Below are 15,033 nucleotides of genomic sequence, written 5' to 3' on the forward strand. Positions count from 1 at the left end.
CTGATTCTGTAAACAAATATTCTGACAAAGGTACTCTGGAAGTAAAGTTTTACACTTTTAGATATATAAATTTTTTTAAATAAAAGAGTTGAAGGGATCATTTAGATCTGTCCCCTCATTTTACAGATGAGGGAGCTGAGGGCCAAGATCATATAATCAGTTGGTGATTGCATCTTAGTTTGTACTTTCCTTCATAGTTCTTACCACAATTATAATATATTAAATATTTCTGTCATCACTTCTTAAGTGTTTCTCATACTTAATGGGCTGTTAGCTCCAGGAATTTAGGGACTATGTCTGACTTGTCCATTGCTGTATTTCCATCCCCCAGGATTTAGTACTGTGATTGACATAGAATAAGTAGTTAGGAATGTTTATTAAAAAAATGAATGAACGAATTAGGGTCAAGATGGTAGCTTAGCGAGGTGTGGTAGTTAATTTGTCCTCCAGAACAGCTAGTAAATAGCCAAGAACAGTTCAGAACAACCGCTGGGGCCACGTCAGTGACCGGATACACTGCGTACCTGTGCTGGTTTGAAAGAATGTATGTCCCCTAGAAAAGCCATGTTTTAATCAAAACCCCATTTCGTAATGGCAGAATAATCCCTATTCAAAACTGTATGTTTGAATCTGTAATTAGATCATCTCCCTGGAGATGTGATTTAATCAAGAGTAGTCATTAAGCTGGATTAGGTGATGACATGTCTCCACCCATTTGGGTGGGTCTTGATAAGTTTCTGGAGTTCTATGAAAGAGGAAATGTTTTGGAGAATAAAGGAGATTCAGAGAGAGCAGAGCAGAACAACATAGCCACGAGAAGCACAGTTCACCAACCACTGACCATTGGAGATGAAGAAGGAAAATGTCTCCCAGGGAGCTTCGTGAAACAGGAACTCGGGAGAGAAAGCTAGCAGATGACGCCAGGTTCACCATGTGCCCTTCCAAATCAGAGAGAAACTCTGACCGTGTTCACCATGTGCCCTTCTACTTGAGAGAGAAACCCTGAGCTTTATCAGCCTTCTTGAATCAAGGTATCTTTCTCTGGATGTCTTAGATTGGACATTTCTATAGACTTGCTTTAACTGGGACATTTTCTCAGCCTTAGAATGGTAAATTAGAAACTCATTAAATTCCCTTTTTTAAAAGCCATTCTGTTTCTGATATATTGCATTCTGGGAGTTAGCAAACTAGAGCAGTACCCCAGTCTGGACCACCTGGACCAGGAGCAAGCCTGCCCAGAACCATGAGTTCCCCAAGCTGTGGTGGCCGGTGCCCTTCCCCTCCACCACAGGCTGCTTCCCAGAGAGGAAAAGAAAGAGAGTTCACCAGCAGTAGGGGCTGAGTGCAACCAAACTCCAATTGTGGAATTAATTAACAAATTCTGACTACTAAAAATAGGCCCCCAGTTCAACTGAACCATCAGTAAAAGTGGAGGTAGCTGTTTTTTTTGCCCCGGTGCAGAGGGGACAGGGCTGATGGAAAAAGAAAAAAAAAGAGGTTTTTTTTGGATTTGAAAAGGTCTGGGCTGAAGGAAAGGAGGGGGGCACATAGGACCTGGAGATACACAGAGCTACATACCAACTTAAGCTCTTGCTTGGCAAACCCGAGGAATGGGGGTCCTGCTCTGGAAAGGATTTTTCTCTCTTGTTTAGTTGCTTTGTTTCTACAGCTTGACTGCTCTTTGGATACAGCTGCAAGGGTTCTCGGGCTCCACTGCCCCAGGCATAGGCAGAATTAAGCTTGTTTGAGTGTTTGTCTGGAGCCTGTGCCTTCCCCAGGAAGGGGTGGGGGCCCAGCTCAGGTAGAATCCCTCCCTCAGGGAGTTCAGAACCCAGGGTCTGGAAAAGTGAAGCAATTAAAACCAGACTACAACCTCTCCTCTGTTTCCACCACACCCCACCCCAGCAGGGAGAGTCTGCTGAAGTTAAAGGTACCACATCATCTTATACTGGTAGGACCTGCAGGCAGACAAGGACCATATACTGGGCATGATAGGAAAAACAGAGAGTCCAGAGGCTTCATAGGAAAGCCTTTCAATATGCTGGGTCTCACCCTCAGGGAAAACTGATGCAGGTGACTCTTTCCTCCTAAGAGGAGGGCAGTTTGGTCTGGGAAAATCTGGCTGGGGTCTTTAATACCTAAGTAGACCCTCCTAAGGGTGGATAAAAAGGTACCATATAGGCAGGACAAGAAACAAGAAAACAAGAACTGAAAAATTCTGATCTGTTAAACAAAACCTAAGCTAGAGATCCATAATAAGGTGAACTGAATGTCAAAGAACAAGATAGACAACAAAATCACCCAGCAAGAAAATCCTAGGTAAAAAAAGTGAAAACAATCTCCAGAATACACTAATTAAGGTAATTAAATGCCTAGATGCCAGCAAAAAATAATGAATCATACTAGGAAAATTGAAGATATGGCCCAGTCAAAGGAACAAACCAATGATTCAAATGAGATATAGGAGTGGAAACAATTATTTCAGAATGTTCGAATAGACATCCTCATCAAAAATTAAATTAGTGAATTGAGGGAGGATAAAAGAAGGCAAGGAATGAACAAAAAGAAGAAATCAAAAGTGTGAAAACACAAGTAACTGAACGTATGGGAATGAAAGGCACAGTAGAAGAGATGAAAAAGACAATGGAAACCAACAATGTCAGGCTTCGAGAGGTAGACGGTAGGATTAGGAAACTGGAGGATGGGACATCTGAAATCCAACAAGCAAAAGAAAATATAGGGAAAAGAATGGAAAAATACAATCAAGGACTCAGGGAATTGAATGACAACACGAAGTGCACAAATATACATGTTGTGGGTTTCCCAGAAAGAGAAGAGAAGGGAAAAGGAGAAAAAGAACTAATGGAGGAAATTATCACTGAAAATTTCGCAACTCTTATGAAAGATCCAGGAAATGCACTGACTCCCAAACAGAATAGATCCAAACAGATGTACTGCAAGACACTTACTAATCAGAAAGTTAGATGTCAAAGAGAAAGAGAGAAACTTGAAAGCAGCAAGAGAAAAGCAATCCATCAAATACAAGGGAAACCCACTAAGACTATGTGTAGATTTCTCAGGAGAAACCGTGGAGGCGATCATGTATTTAAGATACTAAAAGAGAAAAACTGCCAACCAAAAATTCTATATCCAGCAAAATTGTCTTTTAAAGATTAGGGAGAAATAAACCATATTCAGACAAAAGAATCACTGAGAGAATTTGTGACCAAGAGAGTGGCTCTGCAAGAAATACTAAAGCGAGCACTAGAGACAGATATGAAAAGACAGGAGAGAGAGGTATGGAAAAGAGTGTAGAACTGAAGACTATCAATAAAGGTAAAAAGAAGGAAAATTACATATGACATATGAAATCCAAAAGGCAAAATGGTAGAAGAAAGTACTGCCCTTACAATAATAACACTAAATGTTAATGGATTAAATTCCCCAGTCAAAAGATATAGACTGGCAGAATGGATTAAAAAACAGGACCCATCTATATGCTGTCTACAGGGAGCACATCTTAGACCCAAGGTAAACATAGGTTGAAAGTGAAAGGTTGGGAAAAGACATTCCATGCAAATAGCAATCAGAAAAGAGCAGGAGTAGCTGTACTACTGTCCAACAAATTAGACTTCAAATGTAAAACAGTTAAAGGAGATAAAGAAGGACACTATGTATTAATAAAAGGAACAATTCAACAAGAAGACATAACAATCATAAATATTTATGCACTGAGACAGAATGCTCCAAAATACATGAGGCAAACACTGAAAAGAGAAATAGATACATCTACCATAGTAGTTGGAGACTTCAATTCCCCACTCTCATCAATGGACAGAACATCTAGACAGATGATCAATAAAGAAACAGAGCTCCTGGGGCTACAGCAGGAAATGGACACACAGCGTAACCCAGTCTGGGCTGGTTAGTCTGACTGCGAAACTCGGCTGCGGTGAGTGAGATCCCTGAACGGCGGGCGATTTCCCGAGCAGCTGCAGCTGCGGCGGTCCGAGCTAATCCCTCCCTCCTTCCTGGGCTGGCTGAGAGACGCGGAGAGACAAGCTTCCCAGCCAAGGCGGCCAGCACCACACTTTTGCGGGCGGCTTCGAGTCTTGGCTTCGAGTCCGCGACTACGAGTCTCGGATCAGAGGGCTATCCAAAGTCTGGGCTGGCAAGTCTGACTGCGAGACTTGGCTGCGGCGAGACCCCCGAGCGGCTGCAGCTGCGGCGGTCCAAGCTAATCCCTCCCTCCTTCCCGGGCTGGCTGAGAGACTTGGAGAGACAAGCTTCCCAGCCAAGGCGGCTGGCGCCACACTTTTGCGGGCGGCTTCGAGTCTCGGCTTCGAGTCCGCAGCTACGAGTCTCGGATCAGAGGGCTATCCAGAGTCTGGGCTGGCAAGTCTGACTGCGACTCTTGGCTGCGGCGAGACCCCCGAGCAGCGCGCGATTTGCCGAGCAGCCGCAGCTGTGGCGGTCCGAGCTAATCCCTCCCTCCTTCCCGGGCCGGCTGAGAGTATTGGAGAAGCAAGTTTCCCAAGCCGAGGCAGGCGGCGACCTTCTTTTGCGGGCGGCTTCGAGTCTCGGCTTTGAGTCCGCGGCTACGAATCTCAGATCAGAGGGCTATCCAAAGTCTGGGCTGGCTAGACTGACTGCGAGACTCGGCTGCGGTGAGACCCCCGAGCGGCGCGTGATTTCCCGATCAGTGGCAGCTGCGGTGGTCCGAGCTACTCCCTCCCTCCTTTCCGGGCCGGCTGAGAGTATTGGAGAAGCAAGTTTCCTAAGCCGAGGCAGGCGGCACCCCTCTTTTGCGGGCGGCTTTGAGTCTCTGCTTCGAGTCCACGGATACGAGTCTCGGATAGGAGGGCTATCCAAGCCACGGTAGCCCCCCCCCACGGGAGGCTTCCTGGTCCGGTGGGGAATCCCCCAGGCCCGCTGCGGCCTGCAACCAGCCACAGGGTCCCCTCAAGCCGCGGCAGCTGACGCCCCCACCACGCGCGGCCCCTGAACCAACGGAGAGAATTGGATCCGAAATCCCCAGGCCACGGAGATCGGTGACTGGGGGAGACCCATTCCAAACACTTGAGACAAACGTGCGCCACGTGCGCCACCTACTGGGAAGATAAGAAAAACAGATCCCAGAGATCTCACAGAAAAATCTTACAACCTTGCTGGGTCCAACACCCAGAGAAATCTGAATAAATGCCCAGACGCCAGCAGCAGAAGATAACTGTCCACGCTCAAAAGATTGAAAATATGGCTCAGTCAAAGGAACAAACCAATAGCTCAAATGAGACAGAAGAACTGAGACAACTAATGCTGAATATACGAACAGAAATGGAAAACCTCTTCAAAATTGAAATCGATAAATTGAGGGAGGACATGAAGAGGACATGGGCTGAACATAAAGAAGAAATAGAAAAACTGAAAAAACAAATCGCAGAACTTATGGAAGTGAAGGATAAAGTAGCAAACATAGAAAAAATAATGGATAGCTACAATGATAGATTTAAAGAGACAGAAGATAGAATTAGTGATTTGGAGGATGGAACATCTGAATTCCAAAAAGAAACAGAAACTATAGGGAAAAGAATGGAAAAATTTGAACAGGGTATCAGGGAACTCAAGGACAATATGAACCACACAAATATACGTGTTGTGGGTGTCCCAGAAGGAGAAGAGAAGGGAAAAGGAGGAGAAAAACTAATGGAAGAAATTATCACTGAAAATTTCCCAACTCTTATGAAAGACCTAAAATTACAGATCCAAGAAGTGCAGCGCACCCCAAAGAGATTAGACCCAAATAGGCGTTCTCCAAGACACTTACTAGTTAGAATGTCAGAGGTCAAAGAGAAAGAGAGGATCTTGAAAGCAGCAAGAGAAAAACAATCCATTACATACAAGGGAAACCCAATAAGACTATGTGTAGATTTCTCAGCAGAAACCATGGAAGCTAGAAGACAGTGGGATGATATATTTAAAATACTAAAAGAGAAAAACTGCCAACCAAGACTCCTATATCCAGCAAAATTACCCTTCAAAAATGAGGGAGAAATTAAAACATTCTCAGACAAAAAGTCACTGAAAGAATTTGTGACCAAGAGACCAGCTCTGCAAGAAATACTAAAGGGAGCACTAGAGTCAGATACAAAAAGACAGAAGAGAGAGATATGGAAAAGAGTGTAGAAAGAAGGAAAATCAGATATGATATATATATAATACAAAAGGCAAAATGTTAGAGGAAAATATTATCCAAACAGTAATAACACTAAATGTCAATGGACTGAATTCCCCAATCAAAAGACATAGATTGGCAGAATGGATTAAAAAACAGGATCCTTCTATATGCTGTCTACAGGAAACACATCTTAGACCCAAAGATAAACATAGGTTGAAAGTGAAAGGTTGGGAAAAGATATTTCATGCAAATAACAACCAGAAAAGAGCAGGAGTGGCTATACTAATATCCAACAAATTAGACTTCAAATGTAAAACAGTTAAAAGAGACCAAGAAGGACACTATATACTAATAAAAGGAACAATTAAACAAGAAGACATAACAATCATAAATATTTACGCACCGAACCAGAATGCCCCAAAATACGTGAGGAATACACTGCAAACACTGAAAAGGGAAATAGACTCATATACCATAATAGTTGGAGACTTCAACTCACCACTCTCATCAATGGACAGAACATCTAGACAGAGGATCAACAAAGAAATAGAGAATCTGAATATTACTATAAATGAACTAGACTTAATAGACATTTATAGGACATTACATCCCACAACAGCAGGATACACCTTTTTCTCAAGTGCTCACGGATCATTCTCAAAGATAGACCATATGCTGGGTCACAAAGCAAGTCTTAACAAATTTAAAAAGATTGAAATCTGACACAACACTTTCTCGGACCATAAAGGAATGATGTTGGAAATCAATAATAGGCAGAGTGCCAGAAAATTCACAAATACGTGGAGGCTCAACAACACACTCCTAAACAATGAGTGGGTCAAAGAAGAAATTGCTAGAGAAATTAGCAAATACCTCGAGGTGAATGAAAATGAAAACACAACATATCAAAACTTATGGGATGCAGCAAAGACAGTGCTAAGAGGGAAATTTATTGCTCTAAATGCCTATATCAGAAAAGAAGAAAAGGCAAAAATTCAGGAATTAACTATCCATTTGGAAGAACTGGAGAAAGAACAGCAAGCTAACCCCAAAGCAAGCAAAAGGAAAGAAATAACAAAGATTAGAGCACAAATAAATGAAATTGAAAACATGAAAACAATAGAGAAAATCAATAAGGCCAGAAGTTGGTTCTATGAGAAAATCAATAAGATTGATAGGCCCTTAGCAAGATTGACAAAAAGAAGAAGAGAGAGGATGCAAATAAATAAGATCAGAAATGGAAGAGGAGACATAACTACTGACCTCACAGAAATAAAGGAGGTAATAACAGGATACTATGAACAACTGTATGCTAATAAATACAACAATTTAGAGGAAATGGACGGGTTCCTGGAAATACATGAACAACCAACTTTGACTCAAGAAGAGATAGATGACCTCAACAAACCAATCACAAGTAAAGAAATTGAAGCAGTCATTCAAAAGCTTCCTAAAAAGAAAAGTCCAGGACCAGACGGCTTCACATGTGAATTCTATCAAACATTCCAGAAAGAATTAGTACCAACTCTCCTCAAACTCTTCAAAAAAATCAAAGTGGAGGGAAAACTACCTAATTCATTCTATGACGCCAACATTACCCTCATACCAAAACCAGGCAAAGATATTACAAGAAAAGAAAACTACAGGCCGATCTCTCTAATGAATATAGATGCAAAAATCCTCAATAAAATTCTAGCAAATCGTATCCAACAACACATTAAAAGAATTATTCATCATGACCAAGTAGGATTCAACCCAGGTATGCAAGGATGGTTCAACATAAGAAAATCAATTAATGTAATACACCATATCAACAAATCAAAGCAGAAAAATCACATGATCATCTCAATTGATGCAGAGAAGGCATTTGACAAGATTCAACATCCTTTCCTGTTGAAAACACTTCAAAGGATAGGAATACAAGGGAACTTCCTTAAAATGATAGAGGGAATATATGAAAAACCCACAGCTAATATCATCCTTAATGGGTAAAAATTGAAAACGTTCCCCCTAAGATCAGGAACAAGACAAGGATGTCCACTATCACCACTGTTATTCAACATTGTGCTGGAGGTTCTAGCCAGAGCAATTAGACAAGAAAAAGAAATACAAGGCATCAAAATTGGAAAGGAAGAAGTAAAACTATCACTGTTTGCAGACGATATGATACTATACGTCGAAAACCCGGAAAAATCCACAACAAAACTACTTACTAGAGCTAATAAATGAGTACAGCAAAGTAGCAGGTTACAAGATCAACATTCAAAAATCTGTAGCATTTCTATACACTAGCAATGAACAAGCGGAGGGGGAATCAAGAAACGAATCCCATTTACAATTGCAACTAAAAGAATAAAATACCTAGGAATAAATTTAACTAAAGAGACAAAAAACCTATATAAAGAAAACTACAAAAAACTGCTAAAAGAAATCACAGAAGACCTAAACAGATGGACGGGCATACCGTGTTCATGGATTGGAAGACTAAATATAGTTAAGATGTCAATCCTACCTAAATTGATTTACAGATTCAATGCAATACCAATCAAAATCCCAACAACTGATTTTGCAGAAATAGAAAAACCAATAAGCAAATTTATCTGAAAGGGCAGGGTGCCCCGAATTGCTAAAAACATCTTGAGGAAAAAAAACGAAGCTGGAGGTCTTGCGCTGCCTGACTTTAAGGCATATTATGAAGCCACAGTGGTCAAAACAGCATGGTATTGGCATAAAGATAGATATATCGACCAATGGAATCGAATAGAGTGCTCAGATATAGACCCTCTCATCTCTGGACATTTGATCTTTGATAAGGCAGTCAAGCCAACTCACCTGGGACAGAACAGTCTCTTCAATAAATGGTGCCTAGAGAACTGGATATCCATATGCAAAAGAATGAAAGAAGACCCATATCTCACACCCTACACAAAAGTTAACTCAAAATGGATCAAAGTCTAAACATTAGGTCTAAGACCATAGAACAGTTAGAGGAAAAAGTAGGGAGATATCTTATGAATCTTACAATTGGAGGCGGTTTTATGGACCTTACACCTAAAGCAAGAGCACTGAAGAAGGAAATAAATAAATGGGAACTCCTCAAAATTAAACACTTTTGTGCATCAAAGAACTTCATCAGAAAGTAGAAAGACAGCCTACACAATGGGAATCAATATTTGGAAACGACATATCAGATAAAGGTCTAGTATCCAGAATTTATAATGAGATTGTTCAACTCAACAACAAAAAGATAGCCAACCCAATTACAAAATGGGAAAAAGACTTGAATAGACACCTCTCAGAGGAGGAAATACAAATGGCCAAAAGACACATGAAGAGATGCTCAATGTCCCTGGCCATTAGAGAAATGCAAATCAAAACCACAATGAGATATCATCTCACACCCACCAGAATGGCCATTATCAACAAAACAGAAAATGACAAGTGCTGGAGAGGATGCAGTGAAAGAGGCACACTTATCCACTGTTGGTGGGAATGTCAAATGGTGCAACCACTGTGGAAAGCAGTTTGGCGGTTCCTCAAAAAGCTGAATATAGAATTGCCATACGACCCAGCAATACCATTGCTGGGAATCTACTCAAAGGAATTAAGGGCAAAAACTCAAACAGACATTTGCACACCAATGTTTATAGCAGCGTTATTTACAATTGCAAAGAGATGGAAACAGCCAAAATGTCCATCAACAGACGAGTGGCTAAACAAACTGTGGTATATACATACGATGGAATATTATGCAGCTTTAAGGCAGGATAAACTTATGAAGCATGTAATAACATGGATGAACCTAGAGAACATTATGCTGAGTGAGTCTAGCCAAAAACTAAAAGACAAATACTGTATGGTCCCAATGATGTGAATCGACACTCGAGAATAAACTTGGAATATGTCATTGGTAACAGAGTTCAGCAGGAGTTAGAAGCAGGGTAAGATAATGGGTAATTGGAGCTGATGGAATACAGACTGTGCAATAGGACTAGACACAAAAACTGAAAAATGGACAGCACAATAATACCTAATTGTAAAGTAATCATGTTAAAATACTGAACGAAGCTGCATTCGAGCTATAGGTTCTTGTTTTGTTTTGTTTTGTTTGTTTTGTTCTTATTATTATTACTTTTATTTTTTTTCTCTATATTAACATTATATATTTTTTTCTGTTATACTGCTAGTTCTTCTAAACCGATGCAAATGTACTAAGAAACGATGATCATGCATCTATGTGATGATGTTAAGAATAACTGATTGCATATGTAGAATGGTATGATGTCTAAAAAAAAAAAATGGTCAGCACAATACTGCCTAATTGTAATGTAATTATGTTGAAACGCTGAATGAAGCTGCATCTGATCTATAGTTTTTTTTTTGTTTTTTTTTCTTTCTCATATATTTTTGTACTTTTTATTTTTATTTGTGTTTTCTCTGTGTTATCACTTTATTTCTTTTTCTGTTGTCGTGCTATTTCTTTCTCTAAATCGATGTATATGTACTGAGAAATGATGACCATACATCTATGTGATGATATTAAGAATTACTGATTGCATATGTAGAATGGATTGATTTCTAATGTTGTGTTAGTTAATTTTTTTAATTAATAAAAAAAAAATAAAGAAACAGAGAATTTGAATAATACAATAAATAAGCTAATCTTAAACATTTATAGAACATTACACCCCACAACAGCAGGATACATCTTTTTCTCATGTGCTCATGCATTATTCTCAAGGATTGACCATATGCTGGGTCCCAAAGCAAGTCTCAATAAATGAAAAAAGATTGAAATCATACAAAACACTTTCTCAGATCATAAAGGAATGAAGTTGGAAACCAATAATAGGTATAGTGCCAAAAAATTCACAAATATATGGAGGTTCAACAACACATTCTTAAACAACCAGTGGGTCAAGGAAGAAATTACAAGAGAAATCAGTAAATATCTCGAGGGAAATGAAAATGAAAACATGACATATTAAAATTTATGGGATGCAGCAAAGGTAGTGTTAAGAGGGAAATTTATTGCCCTAAATGCCTATATCAAAAAAAGAAGAAAGAGCAAAAATCGAGGAATTAACTGTCCACTTGGAAGAACAAGAGAAAGAACATCAAAGTAACCCCAAAGCAAGCAAAAGGAAAGAAATAAAGAAAATTAGAGCAGAAATAAATGAAATTGAGAACGTGAAAACAATCGAGAAAATCAACAAAACTGGAAGTTGGTTCTATGAGAAAATCAATAAGGTTAATGGACCCTTAGTGAGGCTGACAAAAAGAAGAGAGATAAATAAAAATAAATAAATAAATAAATAAAACCAGAAATGTAAGAGGAGACATAACAACTGACTCCGCAGAAATAAAGGAAGTCATGAGAGGATACTTTGAACAACTTTACACTAATAAACTCGACAATGTAGATGAAATGGACAACTTCCTAGAAAGGCATGAATAACCAGCATGGACTAGAGAAGAAATAGACAACCTCAACAAACCAATCACAAGTAAAGAAATTGATTCAGTCATTTAGAAGCTCCCCAAAAAGAAATGTCCAGGTCCAGATGTCTTCACATGTGAATTCTACCAAACATTCAAGAAAGAATTAGTACAAATCCTCCTCAAACTCTTAAAAAAAAATTGAAGAGGAGGAAAAGCGACCTAGTAGCTCATTCTGAGAAGCCAACATCACCCTCACACCAAAGTCAGACAAAAATATAACAAAAAAAAAGAAAACGACAGATCAGTCTCTCTTATGAATATAGATGCAGAAATCCTCAACAAAATTCTAGCAAATCGAATCAAGTAGCATATTAAAATAATGATACACCATGAGCAAGTAGGATTCATCCCAGGTATGCAAGGATGGTTCAACATAAGAAAATCAATTTACGTAATATACCGTATCAACAAATCAAAGCAGAAAAACCACATGATCATCTTGATTGAGGCAGAAAAGGCATTTGACAAAATTCAACATCCTTTCCTATTGAGAACACTTCAAAGGATAGGAATAGAAGGGAACTTCCTCAACATGATAAAGGGAATATATGAAAAACCCACAGTTAACATTATGCTCAGTGGATAAAAACTGAAAACTTTCTTCCTAAGATCAGGAAGAGGACAAGGATGTCCACTATTGCCATTGTTATTCAACATTGTGTTGGACGTTCTAGCCAGAGCAATTAAACAGAAAAAAGAAATACGAAGCATCAAAATTGGAAAGGAAGAAGTAAAACCTCACTCTTTGCAGATGATATGATACTATATGTCGAAAACCCCCAAAAATCCACAGCAAAACTACTAGAGCTAATAAATGAGTACAGCAAAGTGGCAGGTTATAAAATCAGCGTGGAAAAGTCTGTAGTGTTTCTATGTGCTAGTAATGAAGAATCTGAGGGGGAAATCATGAAAAAAATTCCATTTACAATTGCAACCAAAAGATAAAATATTTAGGAATAAGTTTAACTAAAGAGACAAAAGACCTATACACAGAAAACTGTAAGAAATTGTTAAAAGAAATCACAGAAGACCTAAATACATGGAAGGGCATACCGTGTTCATGGATTGGAAGACTGCATATAGTTAAGGTATCAGTTCTACCTCAACTGATTTACAGATTCAATGCAATACGAATTAAAATCCCAAAAACTTACTTTTCAGAAATAGAAAAGACAATAACCAAATTTATCTGGAAGGGCAGAGTGCCCCGAATAGCTACAAGTATCCTGAGAAAGAAAATGAAGTCAGAGGTCTCACACTACCTGTGGTGTATTATGAAACTACAGTGGTCAAAACAGCATGATACTGGCATAAAGATAGGCATAATTACAAATGTAATAGAATAGAGTGTTCAGATATAGACCCTCTCATGTATGAACAATAGATCTTTAATAAGGCAGTCAAGCCAGCTCACCTGGGACAAAACAGTCTCTTCAATAAATGATGCCTAGAAAAAAACTGATATCCACATGCAAAAGAATGAAAGAGGATCCGTATCTCACACCTGATTCAAAAATTAGCTCAAAATCGCTCAAAGACCTAAACATTAGATCTAAGACCATAAAACTGTTAGAAGAAAATGTAGGGATGTATTTTATAAATTTTATAATAGGAGGTAGTTTCCGAGCCATTACACTCAAAGCATGAACATTGAAGAAAGAAGTAAATGGGAATTCCTCAAAATTGAACACTTCTGTGCATCAAAGAACTTCGTCAAGAAAGTAAATAGACACCCTACGCAATGGGAGACAATAGTTGGAAACAATATATCAGATAAAGGTCTAGTATCCAGAATATTTACAGAAATTATTCAACTCAACAACAAAAAGACAGACAACCCAATTAGAAAATGGGCAAAAGACTTGAACAGACACTGCTCAGAAGAGGAAATACACATGGCCAGAAGGCACATGGAAAGATGCTCAACTTCCCTGGCTATTAGGGAAATGCAAATCAAAACCACAATGAGATATCATCTCACACCCACCAGAATGGCCATTATCAATAAAACAGAAAACGACAAGTGCTGGAGAGGATGTGGAGGAAGAAGCACACTTATCCACTTTTGGTAGGAGTGTCAGATGGTAGAACCGCTGTGGAAGGCACTTTGGCGGTTCCTCAGGAAGCTAAGTATAGACTTGCCATATAACCCAACAATACCATTGCTAGGTATCTGTTCAGAGGATGTGAGGGCAAAGACACAGACGGACATTTGCACACCAATGTTTATAGCAGCATTATTTGCAATTGCGAAGAGATGGAAACAGCCCAAATGTCCATCAACAGATGAGTGGCTAAACAAGCTGTGGTATATACATACGATGGAATATTATGCAGCTGTAAGACAAAATAAAGTTATGAAGTATATAACAACATGGATGGACCTTAAGGATATTATGCTGAGTGAGATTAGCCAGAAACAAAAGAACAAGTACTGTATGGTCTCATTACTGAATGAACTTGGATAATTTCATTTAAGAACAGAGGTCATCAGGAGATAGAAATCGGGTAGATATTGGGTAATTGGAACTGAAGGGATACAGATTGTGCAGCGGGACTGATTGTAAAAATTCAGAAATGGACAGCACAATATTACCTAACTGTAATACAATAATGTTAGAACTCTGAATGAAGCTGAATGTGAGAATGATAGAGGGGGAGGACACCTGGGGGTACAAATGAAATCAGAAGGAAAGATAGATGATAAAGACCGAGGTGGTATAATCTAAGAATGTCTAGAGTGTATAATGATAGTGACTAAATGTACAAATTTAGAAGTATTTTGCATGAGGAAGAACAAAGGAATGTCAGTAATGCAGGGTGTTGAAAATAGATGGTAATATTTTAAAACTTTAACTTTTGTGTGAGAATAAAGAAAAAAATGTTTCTTTGGTACAATATCTATATTTTGACTAGTGCATTTCCTAATATAACTTATGTGGACAGCTTAATTGAACCATAAGTATGTGGAACTTTGAGTAGGGCGTGAGATTTTGTAGGTTTGTTCAGAGTGATGCCTTGATAAATCCCAGAAGGATTTGAACAGTGAATAAAAAAGTATTTGCAAAGTCCCCTTGGAGGAATGCTGAGAAAGGGGAAAATTCAACTTCGCAAGGGGAGAATTCTTGATATTTTCACAAGCAGTGGAAATAACCAAAGGAATAGGCTGAGCCCCCATCTTGGGGTTTGTTCATATGAAACTTATCCCTGCAAAGGATAGGCTAAGCCTCCTTAAAATTAGGCCTGAGTCACCCCTAAGAGAACCTCTTTTGTTGCTCAGATGTGACCTCTCTCTCTTAGCCAACATGACAAGCAGACTCACTGCCCTCACCCTCTCTACGTGGGATATGACTCCC

The 15,033-nt window shown here is 39.1% G+C and overlaps 1 protein-coding gene across 1 annotated transcript in view; it reads left to right on the forward strand.

Moving 5' to 3' along the window:
* The window catches only part of FAM117B (family with sequence similarity 117 member B), a 160,468-nt gene that overhangs the window by 56,814 nt on the left and 88,621 nt on the right, over nt 1-15,033 (forward strand). The window lies entirely within an intron of this gene.

Source organism: Tamandua tetradactyla, chromosome 3 (genome assembly GCF_023851605.1).
Source record: "Tamandua tetradactyla isolate mTamTet1 chromosome 3, mTamTet1.pri, whole genome shotgun sequence".
Classification (NCBI taxonomy): domain Eukaryota; kingdom Metazoa; phylum Chordata; class Mammalia; order Pilosa; family Myrmecophagidae; genus Tamandua; species Tamandua tetradactyla.